Source organism: Ambystoma mexicanum, chromosome 3q, assembly GCF_040938575.1.
Source record: "Ambystoma mexicanum isolate Mex_15411 chromosome 3q, UKY_AmexF1_1, whole genome shotgun sequence".
In the NCBI taxonomy this organism is placed as follows: domain Eukaryota; kingdom Metazoa; phylum Chordata; class Amphibia; order Caudata; family Ambystomatidae; genus Ambystoma; species Ambystoma mexicanum.
In genome coordinates, this window is record NC_090926.1 from 1,266,360,504 (window position 1) to 1,266,387,920 (window position 27,417).

At 50.3% G+C, this 27,417-nt stretch overlaps 1 protein-coding gene across 4 annotated transcripts in view; it reads left to right on the forward strand.

The window, feature by feature from the left end:
• Window positions 1-200: 200 nt before the first annotated feature.
• The window catches only part of NACC1 (nucleus accumbens associated 1), a 114,014-nt gene continuing 86,797 nt past the window's right edge, over window positions 201-27,417 (forward strand). For 3 of the 4 annotated variants that reach the window (XR_011259963.1, XR_011259964.1, XM_069604304.1), the window contains exon 1: window positions 205-1,387. The gene's annotated coding sequence lies outside the window, so the exon portion shown is untranslated. Of the gene's footprint in view, window positions 1,388-27,417 lie in introns of all 4 variants that reach the window. The other variant, XM_069604305.1, reaches the window with a different exon arrangement.

Below are 27,417 nucleotides of genomic sequence, written 5' to 3' on the forward strand. Positions count from 1 at the left end.
ATATAAAATGGATGCCACAATCATGAGCGTGCAGTCAGTCGGTGGCCTTCCGTAGCCAGTTCTAAAATGACGGCACGGACGTTTGGGGTCAAGCGTTGTATTTGTACTCTTCACAGATGGCCAACATTATGACGCAGACTCACTAGCCTCCGGGCTTTACGCTCGCCCAATTTAAAAAGCCATAATACGACCACTTCACACTGGGGATTGCGCGTGTTTAGTCCTCCGTCGCTTTCCTTGACTGTCTGCTCCCTAGCTCCTCGCTCGGCTGCTTTTCCTGCCCGCCGCCCCTCTGGGGCCGAGTCTGCGCTGCTCTGTCTGGGCTGGCGGCGCTCGGTGCTCGGCTCGGCGGCCTGGCTGACAATGAATGGCCGCGGCGGCTGGAGCCGGAGCTGGTGCCGCTGAGATCAAGCGGGAGACCGGACTCTGGAGCCAAGCCAGGTCGAATGGGACACGGAGTCCTGAGAGGAGAGAAGCCACAGGAGGCTCCAGAGCCCCTGAGTAGCGAGCAAGGCCCCTGAGGGCCACATACTCCGGAGTAGGGCCCCATGTCAAACACAGGCCACTGAGGCGAGAGCAGGGTCCCCGGAGAGACGCCCAGAGCTCCTGAGGAAACACCTGCTACTTGAGAACCCCCCATCCCATCCAAGAAGAGAGCAGAGCTCCCGAGGGCCCCACGAGGCCCAGAGGGAGGACCAAGGGCCCCGCGGACCATGTACCCGGAACCGGTCCTCTGAGAGTGACGAGCTGGGCCTTTGAGTGTCCGACATCAAAGATCAGCCCCCATCAGGGGCAGCAAATAAAAAGCACACCATCGAGGATCAGAAACCAAACCTTTGGGGACCTGAGAGTGAACAGTAACTAGGGAGCGTGAAGGGAAGAGAGTTATCTACAGGGCCCCTGGGGGCCAAATAGCTATTAGTAGGGTGCCAGGGGTGCAGGTGTCCCCGAGACACAGAGTGGGCAGTAGGGCACCCAAGGGCCACATAGTAAAGCGCAGGGGCCGACTGAGGGGTGCATGGTCAGGAAAGGGCACCTGAGGGCCAGAACTCCTTTCAGGATCAGTAATTCAATAGTAGATCTTCTCTGTATTTATACTTGTCAAATGCCACTGACCTACAACCCGCCCGTGCCCACCCCTAGAGGGCCACACACCTGACTGCAGGACTTCCAGGGATTCATAGTTAAGACAACGCAGAACAAAAAGTGCCTTGGGGCACCCAAAGGTGCCCAAGCCTAGAAAAGGGCCCATGGGGTCCGCACTGTGCACCTAAATAACCCTGGAAGAGAGCCCAGGAGGGCCCCCTTCATCGAGAAACGTGCATCCAAGGACTACACAACACGGCCGAAGGCCCCTTGGTACTTCCAGTATCTGTGAACCTGACAGGTAAGACCAGTCTTGGGTTAAGGGGTGGTGGGGCTGCAAATAAGTAACACGAGCCATATAAGTGAATGATCGCTATGTGTACCTGGGGTTGTGGGCTACCCCCTGTTTGTATGCAAGTGGGAAGACCCTAGATGTGTGCTATGGGGGGTGTAGTTAAGCCCTCTAGCATGGTAAGACATTCTGTTATGGTTGGAGGTTTCTGTGTATATGCCTTAGGTGTTGGCAGCTCGTGTTCTGTGCCTTGGGGACCGACCTGTTGTCTAGTACCGGGGGAGGATGGAGGCCCACCACGAGGACTTGGGGCAGTGAAAGGAAGGTGGTTGGGATTTGGGGGTGTACATGAACAAATGATGGATATGTGGGTCCTGTGTATAATCACTAGGGATGAATGTTTTGGACTTTCCTCCCTAGGGTGAGGGGGGGGGGATCAGTGCATTAACTTGTTGTTTTTTTAATTTGATTTATTTTAGTGCTATAGTCCAAATGAACCTTTCACACATTACATTCACATACATCCTTAAATATTTCACACCTTTAGAATTTGACCTGTTAAAACGCAAAACATATCTATACGCTTCCCATGCATACACTTATAAAACTTTCCTATAAATCATATCAAATCGGATATATCCCGATTCTGTTCTGCATCAGTCCTAATCTACACCTGAGGGGTACAGTTATTTAATATTCACTTTCTTGTCCACAGTATCCCACAATCTGCTCATTAGTAGCGCGTGGATCCCTGACGGGCACCACTTCCAAAACGATTTAGTTTTTATATAGTCCACATTGCGGACACATATTTTCCCAGCCAAAATATATCTTCATGTGCCATCATTATGCATTCAGTGAGTACGTGTCCGTTTGTCTCTGGATTACATAGTATTTTGCACATAGGACAGAATCGTGGCTCTCTAGTGATGCCAATTCCGGATCCGCTTGCTGCCAGAATGGGCAGCTGATCAGTCTCTGCATCATTAGAAATCTGCTCAATTTGGACGAGGAACATTTCACCAAAGAATTCTGTGGGGTTCTGTATCCAAAAGGCAGTGATGGTTTTCTACTGTCGAGCACTATAGGGGAAGTCGAGCGTAAACCCTCCATTCCAGTGGAAGGGGTTGGGTGTCGTGGGGAGATTTAGAATTGGTTTTGATTGAATGCTTCATGAAGGAGCTTCTCAAATTCCAGATTTAAGAGGATGGAATAGGCTGACGGTCTGCCTTCGAGCAGTCCCTTGCCTTGCTCTGTGGGTACACGTTCATGCCCAGTGCATGTTACCTGGAAAGGATGAGTGGTCGTTATACCAATGTCCTGGTGGGGTAAGAGTGGTGGATTACCACCTCTGACCTTAGGGGTGGCTGAGCGTGCCTTTGCCCTGAGGCTGCATTGTCCCAGTGTCTATGCCAACATTGAGCTGGGTGGGGGTGCTCCCATTGCCCATGCCCCAATGAACGGGTGAGGGGCGGTCCCATTGCTAATCTATCCCCTAGGGATGGGGTGGTGCCATTGGATCGGAGATCCTGTGCCACTGGTGTAGAGGGAAGTAGGTACCTTTATCAATGGGACAGCATGGGAGGTGTGTCTCCATGTCTCCATCCATCCTGGTCTAGGAAATACCTTTTATAGATCTTTTTCGGAAGGTCTCTTTGTATATGTGCTGTTTGAGTGCAGTAATATGTACCTTAAACTGAGTAGGCTCCATCCCTGCCTAAATGTGCCTAGCCAGTACGTTGGCGTGGAGTAGAGCCCTGCATCTTGGCACTGGAGTGGGGAGTCTCATTTAATATGCCCTGCAGTTTAAGTGGCATCTACTGGTGCACTAGATTGGGTGGAACCACCCTGTATCGGGCACTAGAGTCCTGTCTTGTTCAACTATAGCTCTAGGGCTGGGGATCTTTGTGCACCTCAGCAGCATGCATCTATGAACTCTGGTGGGGGTATTTGGGTTGGATATTAACCCACGCAGAGAATAACGGCTCACCTCAAGCTCTGAGTTTGATCCGCCCCATCCTGGACTCGGAAATTGCAGCTTATGTATTTCAAGCGCAATTTCTCTTGCCTTCATTTGGGCATAGGCATTCTAAGCGTGATCTCCGTTGCAATGTAGTCCATAGCCAGTCCCTCCTTCTCCTACACAGCCTGTCAAGAAACATAGGAGACTCACAATTCTCTGAGGACTGTATTGCTATTTGTCAGAACCATGTTGCTTATCTTCCCAGGAAGCGGGTGGAATGCAAGGTAAATGCAGCCCAAAGGAGAGACTGTGGTAATGTTACAAGGGCAACCCTGGCAGGCTCTATTTTAGTCATGGATTGCCAATGAGGTTGGGGTCTTTGTCAAGCTACAACTTCCTCAAGCTAGTGGTCCAGCAAGGCATAAAATCAGTGTTGCATAGCAATTTGCTATGCAATTCTGTGGGTTTGCTAATTTAATTGAAACTTGTGTAGCACAGCTTGCTAATAAATGCACAGCTCGCCCTGCATTTCTCTGTTGCCCTCAGGGGTCTCTCCACCCTCTTTTCCCTGTTCACTGCAAGTTCAAAGGGGCTAATGGAGAGATAGTGCAACAGTAATAATCTCCTCCACTCTTAAAAGTGCAGAAGTCCCGAGCGGCTGCCGGGTTCTGGGATGGCGAGGGGTGATAACTTTGAGTGCCCCCCTATGTGGCAATAAAGATCTTTCTGAAATTCGTAAGCTGAGCTTCGCTAGGAGATAGACACTCAAATACATGTGTTTGCTGAAAAATGTGTTTTTGGGAAACGCTTAATGTCCATTAAACTGCTCCAACAATGGTTTTCACTATTAACATATGATTGTTTCTTGTATACACAGTTCAAACACGCTAGGGTCATGAAATTCCGGGCTGGGTATGATCTCCTGGCACAGTCCCAGATAGAGGCCAACATCAACAACGAACTGAGCCCTAAGAGGGTTATCCTGTCGCTCTTATCAGGTTATCCTTAACTTCCATGCTCATTCCTTCGTAAAACCTAAAGATGTGGGTCCACTGGAAGTGGAAGATTGGCAGCAATCCTCAATGTCCCTCTGGGAGATAGCCACTCCAGCTCAACTATTCTTCACGTGATTTCCTCGTTAAATGTAGTCAGTCGGTGGTGACCTTTCATCATATCTGTTTATTTTGTGTCCATTCAGGCAGCTAACCATTACCTTTTACAGACACTCGTCTCACTTCTGCAGTCCACAAAAACGCTGTATTGTTGCGCAATGTCTTGGGTGCAAATAACTTCTGGTGACATTAACAATATTAGTATAAAATTACTGATCAAATGTTTGTTGGCTAATCAAACCTTTTTTAATGAGCAAACTTTGCTAATCAATTTTTGAAAGCTACTTTATGCCTTGGTCCAGTGCTATGTCTCTGAGATACAATGCTCCTCAGGAGCCGCACCCAGGCCTGGAAGTAGGGACTGGAGACTGGACTGTAAATAGTGATGGGGAAGTACCCCAAGGAGCAGGTGATTATTCCCCCTGAGGAACTCTGGATTACTCTCCAGGTTACAAATGCTAGTTGGCCACTTAACCAGTCCCGCTATAGGGTATGTTTTCTTTACACCATTTGTCACAGGCCCCTCTTGTCTGTAGCCCCTTTGCCATTCGTCCCTCGTTTTGGCTCAAGTCTCAATAGTCCTGATATGTTGTGGTCGAGCCATTGGGTTTCTAATTTGAGGGAATGGTGTCTGGATTGGGGTCCAGGTGGTAGCTAGGAAATGTTCTCCCATACTGCACTTTAAGGTAAAGGTTGTGCTAGTCGTGGTTTATATAAGGCCTGTTGGCAGTCTTTGGGTGCAGATACCGATTCCACCTGCAAGAAACTTTAATTTTATCATGAGTTGCTGCACATCTCAGTTGGGAGAAAGTGGCCGAAGCGCCAGGTCTAGCGTTGGCAAATGAGTCGTAGTAGGCCCAGGTGTTTAAACCATGCTACCCACCTCCAGGGCGCAACGCTGAACAGGAGACGGGTGGAGGCCGCTAAGACAGGCTTTTTGGGCTGATGGCCTGTGCTACCACCGCCTCATCCCTTCACCTGGCTCATCGGCCTGCAAGAAGCATGTGCTGGTCTATGACTGGCCAGTTGATCTATTGTCTTCAGTAGACTCTTTTGTGATCACTGCCTCTCAATGGCTGACCTCTGGCTATGTGCCGACAGACCCGTTTATTGAAGACGAGGTAACTTCCCAATTTACCAAGGTTGGGTTCATGTATGGAGTGCATAAAACGTACAAACCTTGATGCGCGTGTTATACTGCTTTTAATTGGTGAAGTAATATGCTGCGTATTCCTATAGCTGTGGTCCTAGCCTGGTGCCACCAGGCAGTATTCGGGGCCTACCATCAGCTGTACATACGGGGGTGGATGGTAGGACTCCTCCACGCTTGCATGAACCATTTCTGGCCCAGTGAAATATTTAGAACGGCCCTTTGGACATCTGGTTTGATTCTTTACTGCTTCTCACTGCTCGGCAATCTAAAGAGACCCTTTTCTGCTGGTGCATTCAGACCTTGGGTTGACCCAAGTCTAATCGCTACTTTCCAGGCATAGTCTTTGGTCCGTGCAGTTCTGCACGTGCAGACAACGTTTCTTACTCGCCAGAGTCCATTACCACTTGCCAATGGCGATTTGCAAATTTGAAATCTTCGCACAGAGCCTACCTGTTGCAATTCTGGTCTCGGCATAGCCCGCAGTTGACTGCACTTTTTGGGAAGAATCCGCTATGGGCATGCAGTTTGCTTGTTTGAGATATCAGAATTGTTGACAGGACATCATAATAATGAGTTTCAAAGGGCGACTTGAAAATACTGAAATTCGAGCACCTCTTTGCGGTGCACCTCGAGCGGTGGTTTCTGCCCTTCTTGGGGCTTTTCCGATCCCGTTGATACTGCTTCTTACTTTCTCTGCTGGCAGCACTAGATGACCACCCTACTGCCGTGATGCTGATTGTGTGGGCCTCATCTGTGAGTCTTTCTCACCGGAGCCAATGGCGAGTGCAGTTCATTGAGCTAGATGAAGGGGCGGGCCCGGTGTGGTTTCTCTTGGGGGTGCTGATATACTCTCTAACCATGCATTTGCCATGGTAGATTTCTCCACAAATGCATCATCTTTCACTTTCAACCATACTTGAAACTCTGGGGAATGCCCCATGGAGGATATGGTCTGTAGAATAAGATCGGATACCGGCTCAAAGGTTTGTTTATTTCGTACATTTATAATAAGCGCATCTAGGTGTTCGCTGCTTACAGAGGAAGAACAGGGAGGAGTATGGTACCAAGGAGGGGTGGGGGAGAAGCTAGTGAAAAGGGCACGTTTTGAGGTGTTTCCTGAAGATGTTGTATGAAGTTACGTCTCACAGATGAGGGGGGAGCTCATTCCAGGAGGCAAGCGCCCCAGACAAGGAAGCTTGCACCTCCAGCTCTTTTCCTAATGCATCTTGGGGTGATGAGGCAGTGTTTGTAGGCAGATCTCACCGGCCTAGTTGAAGGGTTTAAAAAAAAAAAAAAAGTCTGCCAAATATTGGGGTGCATCGTTGGCGATGCATCGTTAGGTGATGGACAGTGTCTAGAAGTTAATTCTGTCCTTGACTGGAAGCCAGTGAGCAAGCAGCCTTTCTAGCTTCCGAAATGTGATTGGGCTGACCAATGTCGCCCGGAAGGCATTATTTTGAATTGTCTGAAGTTTATGCAAGTTTTTTTCTGACGTGCCACAGAATAGCGAATTGCAGTACTCTAATTTCGATCCTATTGGGGCGCTAGCGTTAATAAATTTGGTAGTGTATCCTGAGGCAGAGGCAATGTGGTTGACCTGTCCGGTCATAAAGGGAGGGAGAGGCGTCCAGGTATCCCCCCCTAAGGACTTGACGGGGGGGATGCTACTGGGATTTTATGGCAGTTGATGATGAAGGCTTTGTAAGACTCTGGGAGTTGCTGGGGGGGGGGGGGGGGGCAATGATGAGCTCTTTTTTTGTCATTGAGGCTGATCCAGGTCTGGATGGTTTCATAGATGTCGTTTATGCGGAGGGAGTCAGTGGGGTAGTCGCCAGTGAGGAGATGTGGATTTGGGTGTTGTCGGCATAGTTGGTATAGGAGATGCCGAGGGAGCCCAGATGGTCAAAAAGGGGTTTAGTGTACATGTTGTAAAGCATAGGTGACACGCAGGAACCTTTTGTTACACCACAAGGGGTCAGTGGCAGCGGCCTCCCCGGCGAAGACTCTGGAAGTTCTGTCAGCGAGGAAGGAGGAGATCCAGTTAGAAGCGGCTGGGGAAAAGTAGGCTGAGGTGGCGGGTGCTTGGCATAAGATCCCATGGTCAACCAGGTCAAATGCCGCAGAGTGATTGAGGAGTGGGAGGTGACCCTGGTCACTGGCAGCGTCAAGTTGATTCTTTAGATCTAAGAGGGCTGTTTCAGTCCCATGTTTTGGGCGAAAGCCTGGTTGTCGGGTACCCAGAACGTGTTGGAGTTCTAGAAAAGCATGATCTGCAGGTAGGCGACTCTGCATTATTTTAAAAAGGAAGGGGACTGTGGTGATCGGGCTATAGTTGGTGAGGATTACCGGGTCGAGAGTAGGTTCTTTTAGCAGCAGGGCAATGCATGATGCTGGGGGCTTTATACGATCGGACCGAAAAAGAAAAAAAAAGGTCCTACCGAAAAATGCTACCACCAAAGGTTCGAACACCAAAAGTTCGAACCTTTGGTGGTAGCATTGCAGATAAGTAAAAACAAAAGACTGCGGGGGTGTCTCCCGCAACCTGCCGCTCACTATAAGCGGGGGACACCCCTGCAGCCCCCGTTGTATGTAAGTGTGTTTGCATGAGAAAGGTGCGAACTTTTGGTAGTTCCGGCTGCGGCAAAATCAGCCGCGGCCGGATCACTTGGAATCATGCTGGGTCCGTTCAGGCGGTGAAGGCGGTGTTGATAATCGTGGCAATGAGAGGTGCATTGCTTGACCAGCGAGGCCTGGCAGACCTCTCTGCCTTGCAGCGGGGTGGCTTAAGGCCGTCCATGACTGTTGCAAGGGTAGTAGTGCTGATAGGTTGGAAGTGGGTACAGTGGGGGGAGTGGGGGGCTATCTGTGGGGCCATGGGAGAGCGGAGAGTGCTAGGCCTGGCGGGGCTTCCTGTTTGCTTCTGATATTGGCGTGCTTTCATACTGTGACACCAGGGGGTGTCTTTGATAGAGAGGGGGTGGGGCGAGGGGGGGTTGGATACTCTTAATTCCTTAAGGAGGCGGAATAGTCTTAATCCAACACTGTCTGCTCGCAGTACTGTATCGGTTCTGAAGTTGTGCCGGCTCAAGTCCCCCTATAACGGGTCACTTGGCAAAACAATTTGGGATTAACTGAGGCAAGATGGCTGCCTTTAAAGAATTTGTTAACTCGCTGTGCACCTGGAATGCACAAGCTTTGCTGTCTAATGATGGGCCCCTTGCAAACTGTCTATGAATGCAATCAGGCCAAGGAGCGGTGGCAGGTGACAACTAGTCACCATCTAAGGCGTTGATGGACCTGTGGGCCCACAGCTGCTTTGTGATTAGTGCCCTTTTCTTGGCATCATGCCAGAAAGTGGTAGCCTACGGAGCTATGCACAGTAGGCGGAGTCTGGCGGCTTTTCTGATGATGGCATTGGAGGTTAAGTTCTCAAGGCGTCCACTGCTGTGGTGCGCGTGAGAGCTGACTTGGGGTTAGGCAGGCGCCTGCTTTAAGACAACATGTGCGACTTGATCTAGGCGTTGGGTGGTCGTGTAGTGCATGGCCTGCCGCCAGTCTGACGCATTTTCTGGGGGTGGCCGGTGGTGACAGGCTGAACGGGTTACTTTTTGAGTTACTTACCCAGTGGCCCAGGAATGATAGGAATACCCTTCAGCTAGGGGGCGTGATTGGCATCAAAGTAGGGGACCTGCTTGCAAGAGTTTGGATTTCGAATGTGTTACAGTCGTTTACCTTTTTGGTTAGTGGTTTTGTGAGTTAGCAAGCTGCTCTTTGTAGATGTAGTTTGATTTGCTTCTTTTTTGAAACATCTGAACTGATCTGCACCTTTTAATGTAAAAGGTGCACTTTGAAATGTGATTAACTTTACAGTCAGCAGGTGTTGCACTTGTCTATGACATAGGTAATGGCAAAGGGCTTTTAGTGCATTCCCCGAAACCTGTCCAAAAAGAAGCTAGAGCCGCCCCAACAGGAGTTAGCAATATTTGGTGTTCTGATCAGTGAGTCCAAAGTTACTAGGACATTATATGTTGTCACTTCTCTAGTGGTTAGGATGGAAGTTGCACTTCCCTGAGAGACACTGGTCACTGAAGCGTGGTTTGAGAAATGTTCAAGAAACTCGGGTGAACTTTCTGTGTTTTGTGACAGTCCGTCACAGGGGTTGCCAGTCCGGCCATCATCCATTTGGGGCAACCTGGGTCCTTACTGTGCTTATTTTCTAGAAATGTATCTGCGGCCATAGACCTGGTGAAAGTTGAAAGGCAACCCATCTGGTTGGTCACAGGGTGCAAACCCTTTCTGTGGTTTGGACATTGCGTTTGCAAGATCGGGTATAACGCCTCGAGCTACCAAACGCATATTTTCCCAGCATCCGCGGGCCACTGCTAGCCCAAGCAAGTCTGTGAGCCGCCGCCGGCCTCTGGCGTGTCGGGAGGACTGCCTCCCATCTTTACAGGGCTACTGGCGGACCAGCAACGAAGGCCCAGTGGCTCCTTTGGGTTCGCTGGAAGGGCTTGTGGCAACGAGGCCCTTCGGTGGCTGACGGCCATGTTCCTGACAAGCTGGCCGGGGCCACGACGTTGCTGCAGGCCGTTCAAGGATGTCGACAGCTCTGTCCTGCTGGCGTTCACTTTAAAACTGCCTAAGCACTGCCATAAAGCGCTTGAAGGGACATTTATGTTCTGGGTTCGCAATGGGGGCATACATAATGCCCAAAATGATACGTTTGTAGGTACATTTGCAGGAACACTATGTACTAGCTCCTCGTTACCCTGTGGCAGCTCCTGGGGAACTTTAAGCCCTTGTGGTTGCAGTGCAAAACATCGAAACCTCACAAAATCACCAGTTCTGGGTGGTTATCCAATCCTAACTTTGCCACCGCCTACACACATTTTCTTTGCGTACAACCCTTGAACTAGGGTGGGGGGGGGGGGTGGTTGGAGACACTTTGAATTAGATGTAAAGGCCAGCACAAAAAAAACGCTCTAAAAATGTCTTTAAAGACCTGATTTGACCGGGTAGTCGGAATGAGCGTGCGTAGGTGGACGAGTTGATGGCGGCTTCACCTACTGTCTATGAATTTGTGTAGTTTTGTTTTGCATCGCGACCATAGCTTTGCTTTTAGCAAAATGGGTATAGGTAGTTGTGGCATAGTTGTTGCTTAGCTTTTCATATGATGGAATTATATATTTCTTGTAACTTCGCCCATGGAACTTCACTAAATGTGGCAGTCAGTCAAAATTGCTTTATTTCGGCGCAATACAGTGAAAGCTTACTTAAAAACCAACAGAGGTAATAAAAACATCAAAATCTTAAGGCACAGTAGCGTGCTTGCCAAATTTGAAATGTTTTAATGTTCTTATTTATGTGAGAGTTGTCTGCTTTGGTGTTCGGGCCATAAGCGGCACTGGTGCACCCTCCACGCATTTTCAATCTGATTGGCTGAACTGGAGGTTGCCTTTTTAAATGCCTGTTTCGGGCAGTACAGTAGCTCGGAAGAAACCTGAACACGTGCCTTGAATAAAACCTTCCCTCTGAACATGCGCACACCCATCTGAGAGTACTGGTCGCGCATGCGCACCGCACATTGGAGACACCCATGAGGCACACTACACACCAAAACTGAATATTAATTTGGAAACTGACTTTCAGACCTATTCGGAAAACCCGTTACCAGTACCACTCAGAAAATCGCACTGCAGCAACATTAACATTAACCACGTGGAAACTGCACACCCAGACATGTACACGCTTCCCAAAGCAAAGGGAATTGTGTACAAATAAAACGGCCTTCAAGGTACTTGGGTTAGGACCATTACCTATCGAATGTAAAATCTCCAAATGTTGGCAATGCCACGGTTTAATGTCGATTGCTCTTTAGCCTGAACCTTAACTACCTGTACATTATAATGCTCGCGTTCACTATTCTGCAGGCTCCATCACTAGGATAGTGAGATTCCTGAAGCAGGGGTGTAGAGAGTACACGGTGTCCCTGGTGGATCTCCGGACCCAAGTCAACAGCCTGAGGTCGAGGGCTGTAAACCCGGTGGCCTTGCTAGGGATAGATTTTGACTGGATGAAGAACTCTTGTCAGTACTGAGGTCCTGCGCTACGTTGTAGCTGATGCGAAGGCTAATGGTCCTGCGCTACGTGGTAGCTGATGCGAAGGCTAATGGTCCTGCGCTACGTGGTAGCTGATGCGAAGGCTAATGGTCCTGCGCTACGTGGTAGCTGATGCGAAGGCTAATGGTCCTGCGCTACGTGGTAGCTGATGCGAAGGCTAATGGTCCTGCGCTACGTGGTAGCTGATGCGAAGGCTAATGGTCCTGCGCTACGTGGTAGCTGATGCGAAGGCTAATGGTCCTGCGCTGCGTGGTAGCTGATGCGAAGGCTAATGGTCCTGCGCTACCTGGTAGCTGATGCGAAGGCTAATGGTCCTGCGCTACGTGGTAGCTGATGCGAAGGCTAATGGTCCTGCGCTACCTGGTAGCTGATGCGAAGGCTAATGGTCCTGCGCTACCTGGTAGCTGATGCGAAGGCTAATGGTCCTGCGCTACGTGGTAGCTGATGCGAAGGCTAATGGTCCTGCGCTACAAGCCAAGTTTTCCATTTGCTTCTAAAGGAATGGACTGAGGTTTTATTTCTGGGTGAGCTGGGTTGAGATTTCCAGAGCCTAGCAGCCAGCACCTGGAAGCTACTGCCCCCAGCCTTCTGAAGTTTGAACCTCAATATCACGAGGCAATGTGCTTGGACCGCTCGCTGGGGACGAACCAAAGTGCTGCGTGTGAATAGGTTGGACAGATAATTTGATGCCTGGTTAGCAAGGCACTTGTGCGTAAGTGACGGTGATTTGTGAGCGATTCTTTGGGTGACGGCCAATGTAGACTGGTCTGGTATCTGAAATGTGAGGAGTTCTGGGTATATTCACTGCTGCCCTAATGGCGTTATTTTGTATTACTTGTAATTTTATGTTTCCTTGGCTGGTCCCTGGGTAGAGCGCGTTGCAGTCAAGTTTCGACAGGACTAGGGTTCTAGCTAGGGTAGTGCAGTTGGTGGTGGTAAGGAAAGGTCGGCAGGCGGTGATAAGTTGCAAGTGTAGGCCATTGAGGAAGTTATAGCGTTTGTCTCATTAGAGATGGAGTGGAGTCTAGGTATATACCAGGGTTTTGGTGTCATTGGACACCTTGATGGTATTGCCATCGATGATGATTGAGTCGAAGTCAGGATCTAGCTTGAGTCTAGGTTGAGAGCCCAGGAGGAGTAGCTCTGTTATCATTGTTAAGCTAGAGCCTGTGTTGAGCCATCCAGGCCTGAATGACCAGATGGATGTCATTCAATGCTTTGGAATCTGCTTTGTGGTCTCCAGTGATGGGGGGGGGGGGGGGTGAGTATTTGGGTGTCATCAGCATCATTTGTGTAGATGACACCCAAATGGTCAAGTATATCGAAGAGGGGCTTCGTGAACACATTGTAGAGTGTTGGTGATACCCATGATCATTGGGGACTCCGTACAGTACTGGTGACGGTTCAGTGGAGGCCGATGGTGAAAAGACTTATCCAAGTGGTGGCTTTGTCCGAGAAGTGAGTGGCGGTTTTGAGATGGTTACATAGTATTTGGTGATTGGCCCTCCTCCTACTGCTCGACTTATCGGCTGCATTTGATTTGGTCAATTTGCCAATTTGGTCTTGTTGGTTTCCCATGTTGGAGATAATTAAGCAGCGAACTGCGTTGTGATTAAGTGCAGCCGACCTTAGCTCTTCATTATTCTGCCTCAAGGCAGGTCCGGGCACTTCGTCTGAAATGGATTGGAAATCGAGTAGATCCCTGGCAGGAAGCAGTCATGGCCAGGCAAAGAGTAATAGATCAATGCAGACACAATGGCTCCTCCGGTTATCACCATGTCTCACCTATAGCTGTGGAGCAAGAGTGCTGTCCTACTTTTATTTATTTGTTACACGCCCAGACCCTCAGGTGTCACGGCGTGGTTATAAGACAGCTTAGCAATTATTAAAATTCAAACATTACATTCGTTCCTTTACATGATATAAATTACAGAATATTCACAACATTATACAATAGCCTAAATATTCACAGCAGTATAAGATGGACGGGGTCCTATCTTTGGGTGTTAATATTGGTTGAATAACCAGGTTTTTAACTGTTTCTTAAAGATCGTGAAGGAAGATGCTTTTTTGATGTGGATGGGTAGGGTTTTCCAGTGTTTAGGGGCTAAAGTGGTGAAGCTGCTGCCCCCTGCTCTTGTGTTTTTGAATCGGGAGGGGGAGGGGGGGTCCAGGAGGAGTTTGTCATTGGATCTAAGTAGCCTCATGTCGGATTTGGGATGCAGAGTGTTATTGAGGTAGGTAGGTCATTTTTTGGTAAGGCATTTGTGGGTGATGCATAATGTTTTGAAGATAATTCGGGCTTTTATGGGGAGCCAGTGGGCATTTTTCCTAATCTTGGATATTTGGTCTGGTTTTTTTTTTTTTTTTAATGCCTAGAGCTGCCCTCAGGACTTGCAAAAGTTGCATTTTGGCTAGGTTGGTGTTGGAGGTGCCCAGTAGTAGTACATTACAGCAGTAATCCAATTTCGATAGGACCAGTTCTCTGGCTAGGGTGAGGCAATTTGCTGGGGTCAGAAATTGTCGGCTGAGCGCAATTAATTTAGAGGTGTAGGCCGTGGAGGAGGAAAGTACATTGATCTGTTTAGTCATGGTCAGGCTGGCATCGATGTACACGCCCAGTGTTTTTACTTGCTTTGACACTGGAATATTGGTACCGTCGATATTGATGATTGAATATTCTGGCTGAAGGGTTGCTATTTTGGCTGAAGATCCTACGATGAGGACTTCTGTCTTCTCATCGTTAAGACATAGGCTGTTTAATGCCATCCAGTTTTGTATGATGACGTACATTTTATTGATTGTTAGTGTGTCCTGGTCATAGTTGCCTGTAAGTGGTATAAGGATCTGGGTGTCATCCGCAAAATTTGTGTATATGACACCCATTTCGTCAAGTGCTGAGAACAGGAGCTTGGTATATGCATTGAACAGCGTGGGAGAAAGGCAAGAGCCTTGGGGTACTCCTATGGGGACTGGGATGCGGTTGGCTGCTTCTTTGCCTATGGACACTCTGGAGGTGCGGTCGGTTAAGAAGGATTTCACCCAAGCAGTGGCTGCCCTGGAGAAGTTAAACTCGCGGGCAAGTGAGTTGCAGAGTTTGTCGTGGTCCACCAGGTCGAACGCGGCTGAGAGGTCCAACAGCAGAAGAATGCAAAGTTTCCCTGAATCTCTGATGGCATCCATCTGGATTTTGAGGTCCAAGAGAGCTGTTTCAGTGCTGTGGTTAGGCCTGAAACCTGATTGTCTGGTGCCGAGGAGCTGATTGGATTCTAAATGGGTTTGAATTTGGTTGTAGGCTAGTGTGTCGATGATTGTGAGTAAAAATGGGACCGTGGTTATGGGGCGATAATTAGTTGGAATGGTGGGGTCTAGATTTGGGTTTTTTTAGAAGCGGGGTAACCCAGGCTTCTTTAATGCAGGTCGGAACTGTATTGAGTTGAATGAGGCATTGACAAATTTAGTGATGAGGGGGGTCAGGGTGGGTGCACAGGCTTTGACTGACTAATTTGGCCGGGACAGTGTCTCCTTTGCAGTGGATGCTTTTAGTTTGGAGATTGTCGAGTACGAGGTCGTGGGTGACTGGTGTGAATTGAAAGGGGGGGTTGGAGTTGTCACTGGAAAGGGTGCAGGGATTAGGGGAGGGGGAGTTTTTGGTTGCTAGGAGTAGTTTTTTGGAGTTGATTTTATTTTGCAGCATAGTGATTTTGGAGGCAAGAGCGTCTTGTATGGTGGTACACCATTCTTTACTTGTGTTTGTGGGTGTGTCGGTTGGAAGTGGATTTTCAAGTTCTCTAAGGATAGAGAAGAGCTCTTTGGAGTCTGATGCTGCATTGCTAATGCGAGCATTGTAGGCGTTTGCTTTGTGGGTGATGATAGCTGATTTGTAGAGGGTATTTGCGTCTTTGAAAGCCTTGCCTGCGTCCGGGGAGGGATGTTTATTATGGACATGCTCGAGAGAGCGTTTTTTCCTTCTAAGGGCGATTAGTTCCTCGTTGAACCAGAAGTTGGATTTTTTTATTGAGGCGTCTTAGTTTGGAGGTGACGGGTTCTATGGTGTCAATCGCTGTGGAGAGGCGTTTGTGGTAGTACTCAGCGATGGTAGTTGGGTCATTGCTGAGGATTGAGTGTGTATCTAGCAATTTGTTCAAGGTGGTGTCGAAGTTCTCAGCTGTGACCTTTTGCACTATGGCTAGGAGTCTAAAGTGGGCATTTAGAAGGATATGGGGAGAGATTGGGGGGCTGTTACAGGCAGGGGTGCATGTTAGGGGAGGTAGAAAGGGCAGAGCTAGTCTTGATTTAGGTGTTTGGGGTCTGTAGCGGTGAGCCCTGTTGTGCGTTTCATACAGTCCATGGGTCCCCATCAGTGAGTACATCCCTTGATTGGAGAAGTAGCAACGTTGCTTCCCTTTTAATCCTCTAGGACACCCTAGAGGTGGCACGTCATTGAGCAGCGTTGCCCCCTTTCCCTCTGCTTTTCTATTCTGATCCTCCCAGGACACCATAGAGGTGGCATGTCACTAAACAGTGTTGGCCCCTTAGTCCCCCCTCCTTTTCTATGCCGATCCTCCCAGCCACCCCTAGAGGTGGCACGTTCTTAAGCAGTGCTGCCCCCTTTCACCTCTGCTTTTCTATTCCGATCCTCCCAGGACACCATAGAGGTGGCACGTCATTTAGCAGCGTTGCCCCCTTTTCCTCCTCCTTTTCTATTCCGATCCTCCCAGGACACCATAGAGGTGGCACGTCATTTAGCAGCGTTGCCCCCTTTTCCCCCTCCTTTTCTATTCCGATCCTCCCAGGACACCATAGAGGTGGCACGTCATTTAGCAGCGTTGCCCCCTTTTCCCCCCTCCTTTTCTATTCTGATCCTCCCAGGACACCATAGAGGTGGCACGCCATTGAGCAGCGTTGCCCCCTTTTCCCTCTGCTTTTCTATTCTGATCCTCCCAGGACACCCTAGAGATGGCACGCCATTGAGCAGCGTGCCCCCCTTCCCCCCCTCCTTTTCTATTCTGATCCTCCCAGTCACCCCTAGAGGTGTCACGTCATTGAGCAGTGCTGCCCCCTTTTCCCTCTGCTTTTCTGTTCCGATCCTCCCAGGACACCCTAGAGGTGGCACGTCATTAAGCAGCGTGCCCCCCTTTCTCCCTCCTTTTCTATGCCAGTCCTCCCAGCCACCCCTAGAGGTGTCGTCATTGAGCAGTGCTGCCCCCTTTTCTCTCTGCTTTTCTGTTCCGATCCTCCCAGGACACCCTAGAGGTGGCACGTCATTAAGCAGCGTTGCCCCCTTTTCCCACCTCCTTTTCTATGCCGATCCTCCCAGGACACCCTCGAGGTGGCACGTCATTAAGCAGCGTTTCCCCCTTTTCCCTCTGCTTTTCTATTCTGATCCTCCCAGGACACCCTCGAGGGGGCACGTCATTAAGCAGCGTTGCCCCCTTCTTCCCTCCTTTCTATGCCAATCCTCCCAGAAGCCCCTCAAGGCAGCAAGTCGGGATGCTGCATACTTGGTTGGCATGCTATATAACATGCACTGATCCTTGGCTTGGCTAGGTGCCAGTATATGCCTGGGCACCGTTGCACGTTTCTCTGGGTATAGTCTATCCTGCGGGGGAGTAATGTATGCCCGGCGAGGGGGCTCCTGTTCACATGCTTTGCTGTAGAGGCCCCTAACCATGGACACTGGCGCCCTCTGCGAGATTTCGGGGTCACAACACCCAGAGCAAAGAAGCCTGCAGAATAGCAGGTAGTCTGTGCCAGGCCCTGTTTGCCATTCCCACTGCTCAGGTGTGTTCAGACCGGTGCTGCCTGATGTGGCTACCGTATACATGATTAAAAAAAATGGGACTCACTTGATATAAAGAATGTTTGCATTGTTAAAGTCTTGTTTAGAAAAATAAATTTACAGTTGAAAATGGTTTTCCCCTGAAACCTTTTCACACCACCTGTAGCCATGGCGGTATATATGCGCGTGCCTGTGATGGGGCGGGGGGAATAGCGGGCCCCCATTTGCATTTGCCACTGGCCAGCGAGAATAGACTCTTGACTAGTAGGCAATGGTGCACTGTGTATGGGAAGAACTGAGTGGGCGCCTGGCTTTTTATGCGTGGCTAGTAGCTTGCAACCTGGTAATTGATTTTTGGACGGGTGCCCTGTAATGTAGGTGGATAGCTGCGCGAGTTTAGGGCTCCCCTCTGATATAGCGGCAGCCTGCACTTCGCTCCGCCTTTCATAATATCGAGCTTCATTAAATTGGAAGGAGGCCTCCACAATGAGGCGCTATATTCAAGAAGTGAACTGCATAATGTTACTCTTCTAGAGGACGCAGCACTAATGGATCTGCGTGTATGTGGAGTGCCACTGAGATTTGAACCTTTGACCAACCCTGCGCAGTGGGTAGAGTGCCCACCCAGAGCACTTCTAGTCAAAGGTTCAAATCGAAGTAGTAGACTTGCGCGCCCACAATCTTCCTGTAGTGCTCAGCTGTGAGCAGGCGGTGCGCGCCTATGGCGTAGATTTGGATGAAGGCTCATCTTGGCATGGTGTATTCTTGTATATTTGCACAAAGGGCACATATATACATTTGGTTGCAGAACACTGCACTAAATGGAGTACTGGTAGGACGTTGGCGTGTACATATAGTATGTCGTGTGAATGTGTGCGGGTGGCGGCAGCAGCAATAATCCCAAGTAGCTGAGACACGTGATGGGGCCCCTGTGCACCTATGTTGTTGGGCCTGAATGTGCATAGAGCATGTATGCTTGCAAAGTGTGCTTGTCTACCGGTAGCGTTTTGGAGCCCCTTGGCATGCAAAGGTTTGTATCATTCACATATATATTTATTTTCCTCTCTGGCCCCCTGTATTTGTCTGTTGCATGCAGGTTCTGGCCCTATCGATGTATGGGGCTCGGGCTCCGTCTGGGGCCCGCAGGCTCTCCCTTCAAGGGAATGTGATCAAGGTTGTCTGTTTGCGTATGCAGTGGGGTGGACCTTGTGTCCTGGACTATGGATGCAAGTTCTCGGCATGTTGGAGGTTAGGGTGGTATGGGTAATTGCAATATGTAGGTGTTGCTGACCGGTGACCGCATTGGTGTCCCTGTGACAACCCTTTCAGCTCCAGAGAGGACATGCTTTGTACTCTATTCCGCTTCCCTCAGCCTTTCCCGAACTTGCAGTGAGAACCTATGTCCCTGTACCAAGGCATAAAATAAGCAGTGTTGCATAGCGATTTGCTATGCAAATCTGTAGGTTTGCTAATTAAATTAACAGTTGTGTAGAACAGGTAGCTATTTATATTACCATGTTCAATGAAAGCACAGCTCACCCTGCATTCCTCTTGCCCTCATGGCTTCCTCCACCCAATTTTACGTATTCAATGCAAGTTCAAAGAGGCTAATGGGAGCAGAGGAGATAATTACTGCTGAAGTATTAAAATTGCAACGGGCTTGTGTGAATGCTAGGCAAGAAGTATTCTCTTCAAATAATTAAAAAACCAGAAGTAATTGGGATGATAATTTTATTGAGCTAACTATATCCTCTCTGGCAAATACCAGTATGATGGATGATAACTTAAAGACAGTGCAGCAATTTCCTTCCTAAAAATGTTAGTTGTTACATAATCGCAGTTTGCTGTACTGCATCGTCTTCGTGTTTTTCAGTAAAGTTTAGGTTAGTGTATTCAGGTCCTGGAAATGCTGATTTCCAATCCCGGGAATATGGGTAACTAGCAGCACCACCCGGCATTACCCGGTTCTGTAACTGACATGCACATAGTGTTCTGCTTGTGTATGTTTTACTGTCTCATAACTTCTATTTTTGAAATATCGCAAAATCTGCAATCTCCCCAAATCGTCTATACTGATAGCAGAGGACCGGATCCCTGTGCAGGGCGAATGGGTGCCGATTTCACTATCTCCAGTACACCTCAGATGGTATGCCAACCTCGGGCCCAAGTTGCAGCCCCCCAAACTGTTGTGGGCTGGAGCCAACAATCTCAAAATCGGAAATCTTTCAAGGATGCCTATGCTGATGGCACAGGGCCGGACCCCACCCTGTGCAGGGCGAACGGGTGGTGTTGGTGAAATTTCATTATCTCAGTACACCCCGGATTGGTATGCCAACCTTGGGCCAAACTTTCAGCACACCAACCGTTCTAGGGCCGGAGCCAACGCCGAACATACACACTTTCACAAATCTCTAGATTTGTTTTTATGGGAAGCATAGATTGCGCAAAGCCTGTTTCCCTAAACAAACCAACAAAAAAGGTTTCTGAACCCAAGATGGCAGCTCGGAGTACTAAAAAGATGGCTTTCATGGACCCAGTGCTCCAGATAAGATGTGGGAGGGGGAGTATTTTACTCCCTAAAGTTGGGAGTAAAAATGGAAGTCCTGTTTTCACTGAAAAACGTAAATGTGTTAGTAATATTTATTTCTTTGCACGATAAAATATTCACGTTTACTACTTCTGATCTAGCACTTACAATAGCTTCTTCCTGTGGTACTACATGCACTACTCCGGAGCTGCGAGGGTGAAAGGAGGGGCACCCGATTCTACATGTCTTTCTCTGTTTTTTGTTGGGAGTATTTTTACTCCCTATTTTTTTGGAGTAAGTGTCCAACCTGCATGGATGCGCAGGGCTGGAATGCTGCACTTGTGCTTGGCTGATTCTGGCTTGAGGACTGTTAGCGGCCCTGCCCCCCTCACCCCGGAAGTGGTATTTAATGCTATATTGAAATTGGTTAATTAACCATTTATAACCCACTTCATAGTGGAGACCAGCCAATGAGCGCGGACCGGAATTCGAAACTGTGTTGCTCTGTGGTTTGCTCCCAAGACAAACAAGTTGCCCCTGAGCTATCCTCCTTCCCAACCTAGAGGCTATGAGACTTCACTTTAACATTGTTCGTTTTGGTATCATGAAACTTCTGAACTTCTCCTTACATAGCAAATGATGGGGAAAACGTACCATATGAAGGCCCTGTGCAACACTGATTGCCCCCAGCTGCACAGAGCCTTGCACTGAAAAATGTTTTCAGAGCCTTATATTTATTTATTTGTGCCCATTCATGCCCCTAACCTTTTACAGACGCTCCTCTCACTGTCGTACTTCAGCGGTTCACAAAAAATGACCGTCTCTGTATTGCTTGTCCAGCCCCAGAGAGGACAGACTGTGTACTAGTGTGCTGAAGGATTCCCACCTCCAGACCTAGAGGTGACCATCTCTGTATTGCTTGTCCAGCCCCAGAGAGGACAGACTGTGTACTAGTGTTCTGAATGAGTCCCAAAGACCTCCAGACCTGGAGGTGTCCGGATCCATCTCTGAGCCAGTAACTAATGCACCCACTCCTGTTGGAGACTAAATCTATCCGTGCCAATGCTCGACTCGCCCGCTCTCAATCACTGTGCCAGTCACTGGAAATAACCAGTTCTGATTCCAGATGGCCCGTAAACCTACAGGTCTTGGGTTCCATCTCTTTGCCAGTGCCTGACTCTTTGAGGTGACTAATTCTGTACTCTTCATCCCGTCCTAGAAGGGACGGACTCTGTTCTTATATTCCAATTCCCGGAGACATGCTGCGGGCTCTATCCTGCGGGCTCTATCCTGTGGCAGTGCCTGACCCACCCATTCCTAGCGTGACCGCCTCTACCCCGTTGCTTGCTCCTAGAGGTGACCAGATCTGTCCCTGTGCCAGTGCTTGCTCCTAGAGGTGACCCGATCTGTCCCTGTGCCAGTGCTTGCTCCTAGAGGTGACCCGATCTGTCCCTGTGCCAGTGCTTGCTCCTAGAGGTGACCCGATATGTCCCTGTGCCAGTGCTTGCTCCTAGAGGTGACCCGATCTGTCCCTGTGCCAGTGCTTGCTCCTAGAAGTCTCACCCCTCGCCCCATGCCTAGAGGTGACCTGGTCTATCTCTGAACCAGAAACTAATACACCCACTCCTATTGGAGACCGCTCTATCTGCACGAATGCTCGACTGGTCTACGCTTACAGCTGCATCCTTGCGCCAGTGCCCTGGAGGTGACCGGCTCTAGACCCAGTCGTAGAAAGGACGGGCTCAGTGTTTCACTTCTCGGGAGACCTGCAGGCATAGTTGGTCTTTTCTTTCCCTGTGCCAGTGCCTGATTCATGCACTCCTGGAGGTGACCGGATATATCCCTGCGCTGGTCCTAGCGGTGGCCTGCCCTCTCCCTGTGCCAGTCCCCGATCCTAGAAATGCCCTGCTCCCTGTGCCAGTCCTAGAGGTGCCCTCCTCTCTCCCTGTGCCAGTCCTAGAGGTGCCCTACTCTCTCCCTGTGCCAATGCATAATTCCCCCACTCCTAGCGGGGACCGTTTCTATGCCACTGCCAGTCACGTGTTCTAGCGGTGCCCTGCTCCCTCCCTGTGCCAGTCCTAGAGGTGCCCTGCTCTCTCCCTGTGCCCGAATGCTGCTGGCTGGACGTTAATCCCCTACATGCCACTGCGTCGCGTGCCAACTCGGTACTGAGGATGCCAGTCTGGTGGCCGGATGTTGGACCCTTGGCATCCATTGTTCTGCTATAATCTGCTTACGCAGCGCATAGTGCCCACTGTAACCTTCCTGACCGCCTGGAGGCGGGCACGGCTCTTTGCCACCACGCATGTGTGCCCTTATTTACAGCGAACTTCTGCTTGCATAGTCCTGGGGAAATATATTTAGATGCCCAGGAAACCGAGCTGCAAGGCAGCAGGTCTCTATTCCACCTCACACGCGGGACGTGCTGCACTTGAGGCGTGTGTGCGTGTGCGTGCGTGCGTGTGTGAAGCCGTGCCGCACTTGCCGAGCTCTGTGTGTGTGTGTGAAGCCGTGCCGCACTTGCCGAGCTCTGTGTGTGTGTGGGAACCCGGGCCGCACTTGCGGAGCTGTGTGTGTGTGGGGACCCGTGTTGCACTTGCGGAGCTGTGTGTATGTATGTGGGGACCCGTGCTGCAGTGGCGGAGCTGTGTGTGTGTGTGTGTGTGTGTGCCCGTGCTGCAGTGGCGGAGCTGTGTGTGTGTGGACCCGTGCCGCACTTGCGGAGCTGCGTGTGTGTGTGTGTGTGTGTGTGTGTGTGTGTGTATGTGGGGACCCGTGCCGCACTTGCGGAGCTGCGTGTGTGTGTATGTGGGGACTCGTGCCGCAATTGCCGAGCTCTGTGCGTGTGTGGGAACCCGGGCCGCAATTGCCGAGCTCTGTGCGTGTGTGGGAACCCGGGCCGCACTTGCGGAGCTGTGTGTGTGCGCGCATGTGGCGACCCGTGCCGCACTTGCGGAGCTGTGTGTATGTATGTGGGGAACCGTGCTGCAGTGGCGGAGCTGTGTGTGGGGACCCGTGCCGCACTTGCGGAGCTGTGTGTATGTATGTGGGGAACCGTGCTGCAGTGGCGGAGCTGTGTGTGTGGGGGGGGACCCGTGCCGCACTTGCGGAGCTGTGTGTGGGGGCCCGTATTAGGATGGAGCTCCGTATGGGGCTTACTGCTGCACTGGACAGTTAGTGCAGCGGCTCAGCCTGGCTTCCAGCATGGCATTGCCCTGAGCGGGATGCTCCTGGTTAAGGTGGAGGTGCATTGACTGAGCAGTGTGTAGATTCAACCGTGCCCTGTTGGGCCCATCGGTGGAGGAGCAACGGAGCAACGTCTCTGGGCCCCAGCGCCGAGTGTCGTGATCCTCTTTGAGGTGCATGGACAGAGCTCGGGAGTTGCGGGGTGCATTGGCGCAGTTGTATGGGTCCCTGCACTGGAATATCAGGTGGTGCATTGGGAGAGCACTGTGTGAGCCTCTACTCGGGAATAGCAGACAGTGCCCCCGAAATAGCCTGGAGATGCTTAGCCTGGAGATGCTTAGCCTGGAGATGCTGTATCTCTTCTATGAAATGCGTCTTTCAGGGGCACCGACTGCTGTGCCAACACCCCCATGTTATGTCTGGTCGCCCCTCTCCCTCCCCCCAGGCTTGAGCCATATTCACCTATTTAGTCTTTCAGGGGCACCGACTGCTGTGCCAACACCCCCATGTTATGTCTGGTCGCCTCCCCCCCCCCCAGGCTTGAGCCATATTCACCTATTTAGTCTTTCAGGGGCACCGACTGCTGTGCCAACACCCCCATGTTATGTCTGGTCGCCCCCCCAGGCTTGAGCCATATTCACCTATTTAGTCTTTCAGGGGCACCGACTGCTGTGCCAACACCCCCATGTTATGTCTGGTCGCCCCTCTCCCTCCCCCCCCCCCCAGGCTTGAGCCATATTCACCTATTTAGTCTTTCAGGGGCACCGACTGCTGTGCCAACACCCCCATGTTATGTCTGGTCGCCCCTCTCCCTCCCCCCCCAGGCTTGAGCCATATTCACCTATTTAGTCTTTCAGGGGCACCGACTGCTGTGCCAACACCCCCATGTTATGTCTGGTCGCCCCTCTCCCTCCCCCCCAGGCTTGAGCCATATTCACCTATTTAGTCTTTCAGGGGCACCGACTGCTGTGCCAACACCCCCATGTTATGTCTGGTCGCCCCTCTCCCTCCCCCCCCCAGGCTTGAGCCATATTCACCTATTTAGTCTTTCAGGGGCACCGACTGCTGTGCCAACACCCCCATGTTCTGTCTGCCCCCCCTTCGTGTGCTGCCCCCACCCCCCCTTGCTTGTTTTCTGGCACCTGCTGAGGCTTGAGCCATATTCACCTATTTAGTCTTTCAGGGGGCACCGACTGCTGTGCCAACACCCCCATGTTCTGTCTGGACCCCCCCCCCCCCTTCGTGTGCTGCCCCCCCTTGCCTGTTTTTTGGGCACCTGCTGAGGCTTGAGCCTATTCACCTATTTAGTCTTTCAGGGGGCACCGACTGCTGTGCCAACACCCCCATGTTCTGTCTGGACCCCCCCCCCCCTCCCCTTCGTGTGCTGCCTCCCCCCTTGCCTGTTTTTTGGGCACCTGCTGAGGCTTGAGCCATATTCACCTATTTAGTCTTTCAGGGGGCACCGACTGCTGTGCCAACACCCCCATGTTCTGTCTGGACCCCCCCCCCCCTTCGTGTGCTGCCCCCCCTTGCCTGTTTTTCGGGCACCTGCTGAGGCTTGAGCCATATTCACCTATTTAGTCTTTCGGCGGCTCTGTCACCCCCGCGTGTGCTGCCCACTCTTTGCCACCTGCCGAGGCATTGGCGAGGGGAATCTGGGACACGAGACGCCCTGTGTCTGGGTGAAGGAAGCGGAGGTTCATTAGCATAACTGCAAAACAAAGGCAGCTCGGGCTGCAGTGAGGTGCAGTGTCTCGGCGCCACTGCAGCGTCTTGGTTACCCCGGAGCTGGCTCTGCATACTAAATGCAGCTGCCACTGTTTGCTCTGTCTGTGGCACAGCCCTGCCCAGACCTGCTGCGCTTGCTCTTTTGTGTCTGTCTGAAGCCAGACCCCCTTCCTTCCCTCTTGCCAGGAGCAGTTCCCGCAGCCCCCCCCTCACCCAGCGCCTCCTGCTGGCACGGTGACAGACAGAAATGTTCTCTGTGCAGTCGAAAATGTCTACTCTGCAAGCCTGGGTGGGGGGGGAGGGGAGGTGCGAGCATTTTGGGTACCATCCGTGCGGAATTGAGGTGCTTATGTATTCTGATTGCCAGTTTATTAGTAGGTGGGAAGGGGGTCTGCTCACTTATCCTACGTAGGAGGGGGGGGGGCGCTTCCCTTGGACAGGTGCTCGTCTCGGCTGGCCATTACAGGAATAGCAGAGGGTGCTGCAGGTAAAGAGGGGTTGGATTCAAGAACTGAGGTGCTTTGGCAGAGCTATGTATCCACTCTAATAGCGAGGGGTGGCAGGTGCGGTTTGCCTTTGCCTAACACGCCTTTGCAGGGTGCAGCTCCCTTCAGCTTTTAGTTTAGGCAATTCGGCAGCACTATGAGCTGAGGCGAATGCATTGCAGTACAGCTTTGAGGGAAATGGCAGGTGAGGAGGAAGGCGCAGCTTGTGTGGGGTGCTTTGGTTATTCACCCACTGTGGCGAACCAGAAGGAGAACTCCGACAACCATGGATTTACTCCAATACAAGGAAACCTGCCTTCTCACTGAGGGAAATCCTCTGCCTCATAGTAGGTCATAATAAAGACTCCAGAGACACATTTACTAGTCACTAACTGGCCCACAATAGCCTCGTAATGGGATCATTGTGAGCCTCAAAGTTCCATTGGAATATCTCCAGACAGTAAATGTCTTCTAGACAGTTTTTCCACGCCACTCTCCCGTGCCCCCTGAAAAAGACACCTTTTTTTTTTTTCCTTTTGTTGTTCTGCCGTATAACTCTGGTTAAATCCCTCCCACTTCCAGCTTTTTTCTAGCTGTAAAATCCTTTCAGGATTACTTTGCATATAGTTTTCTTATTCGACTTTTGTGGCACTGAAACCTGGTTAGACGACTACAAAATCGCACAACAACGCTGTATGCATGACAACTTCAAATGCACACAGGTAAACCGAAACGCAAGAGGCAGCGGAGGACTTGCAGTAGCCTCCAAACACCTGAAGATAAAAACAGCTGAACATCGGAAGCTGCAAATCCCTCGTCCTTCACCTGACCGCGGACTCGAAAACAAACCTGACACATCCCGCTTCAAAATACAACGAAGAAGAAAAAAACGGAAACATGAGGTAGAATGGAGGAAAAACTAGGGCCAAGCCAAAAGAATAAATGATCAAAAACAAATTGTAGCAGATTCTCAAAGCCAAAAGAAATTCTACGATGACCGAATCACAAAAGCCACCAACACCCACGAAGAACTCTTCAACATCATAAATTAGATGAGGAAATTCACCGGTACCTTCACAAGCGCGATGCAATGATCTCGCAGACCACTTCAAAAATAAAATCAGACCTGCATCGGATCATACAAAGTAGACCAATCAACCAGACCGTGCAACATCCCCTAAGTTTTGCCCAGCTGGTGAAATGAAGCAGGCTCACCAATGGCTCCTGCCCACCTAACATCTATAAATCAAGCCTTACACAGGGCACACCATCGGAATGCCACATAAACCTCTTCAACCTCTCACTCTTAACAGGGAGAGTACCGTAGGATTACATCCAACCACTCCTCAAGGATGCGACGGGTGATGTGCAAGACCTGTCTAACTACAGACCGATCGGCAAAACTATTAGAGACCTAGGTCTATGAACAAACACTGGAACATGTTGAAAACCACCAACTATTAGACCTGGCACAAGTCGTCTTCATACCAATGGGACGGACCGAGATGGCACTGCTGTCTTTTTGGGATGACCCAAGACTAGCACAGACTCGATGCAAACTCTGCACTGCTGCTGTTCGACCTCTCCGCAGCGTTCGACAGTCAACCACAACATCCGCATTAAGAGACGGAAGAAATTGGGATCACAGCACTGCTCTGGAAGTCTTTCTTGTCTGAAAGAACAAACAGTATGGATAAGACAGTTCAAATCCGCACTGCGGGCCACCACCAGTGGAGTAACAGTAGATTCTGCCTAGCCCCACTCCTCCTACATGACTCCACTAATAAACCTCATGAAAAGAGACAGCGTCACTTGCTACAACTACGCAGATGACGTCTAAATCGTCTACAAAATCAAACATGTCCAAGAGAAGAACACAACAATAATAGACTGTCTCAAAGAACTCTGAATGGATGGACACGAACAGCCTCACAATCAACGCAGGCAAGATGGAAATCATGATCACAACCAAAAACCAAGTTA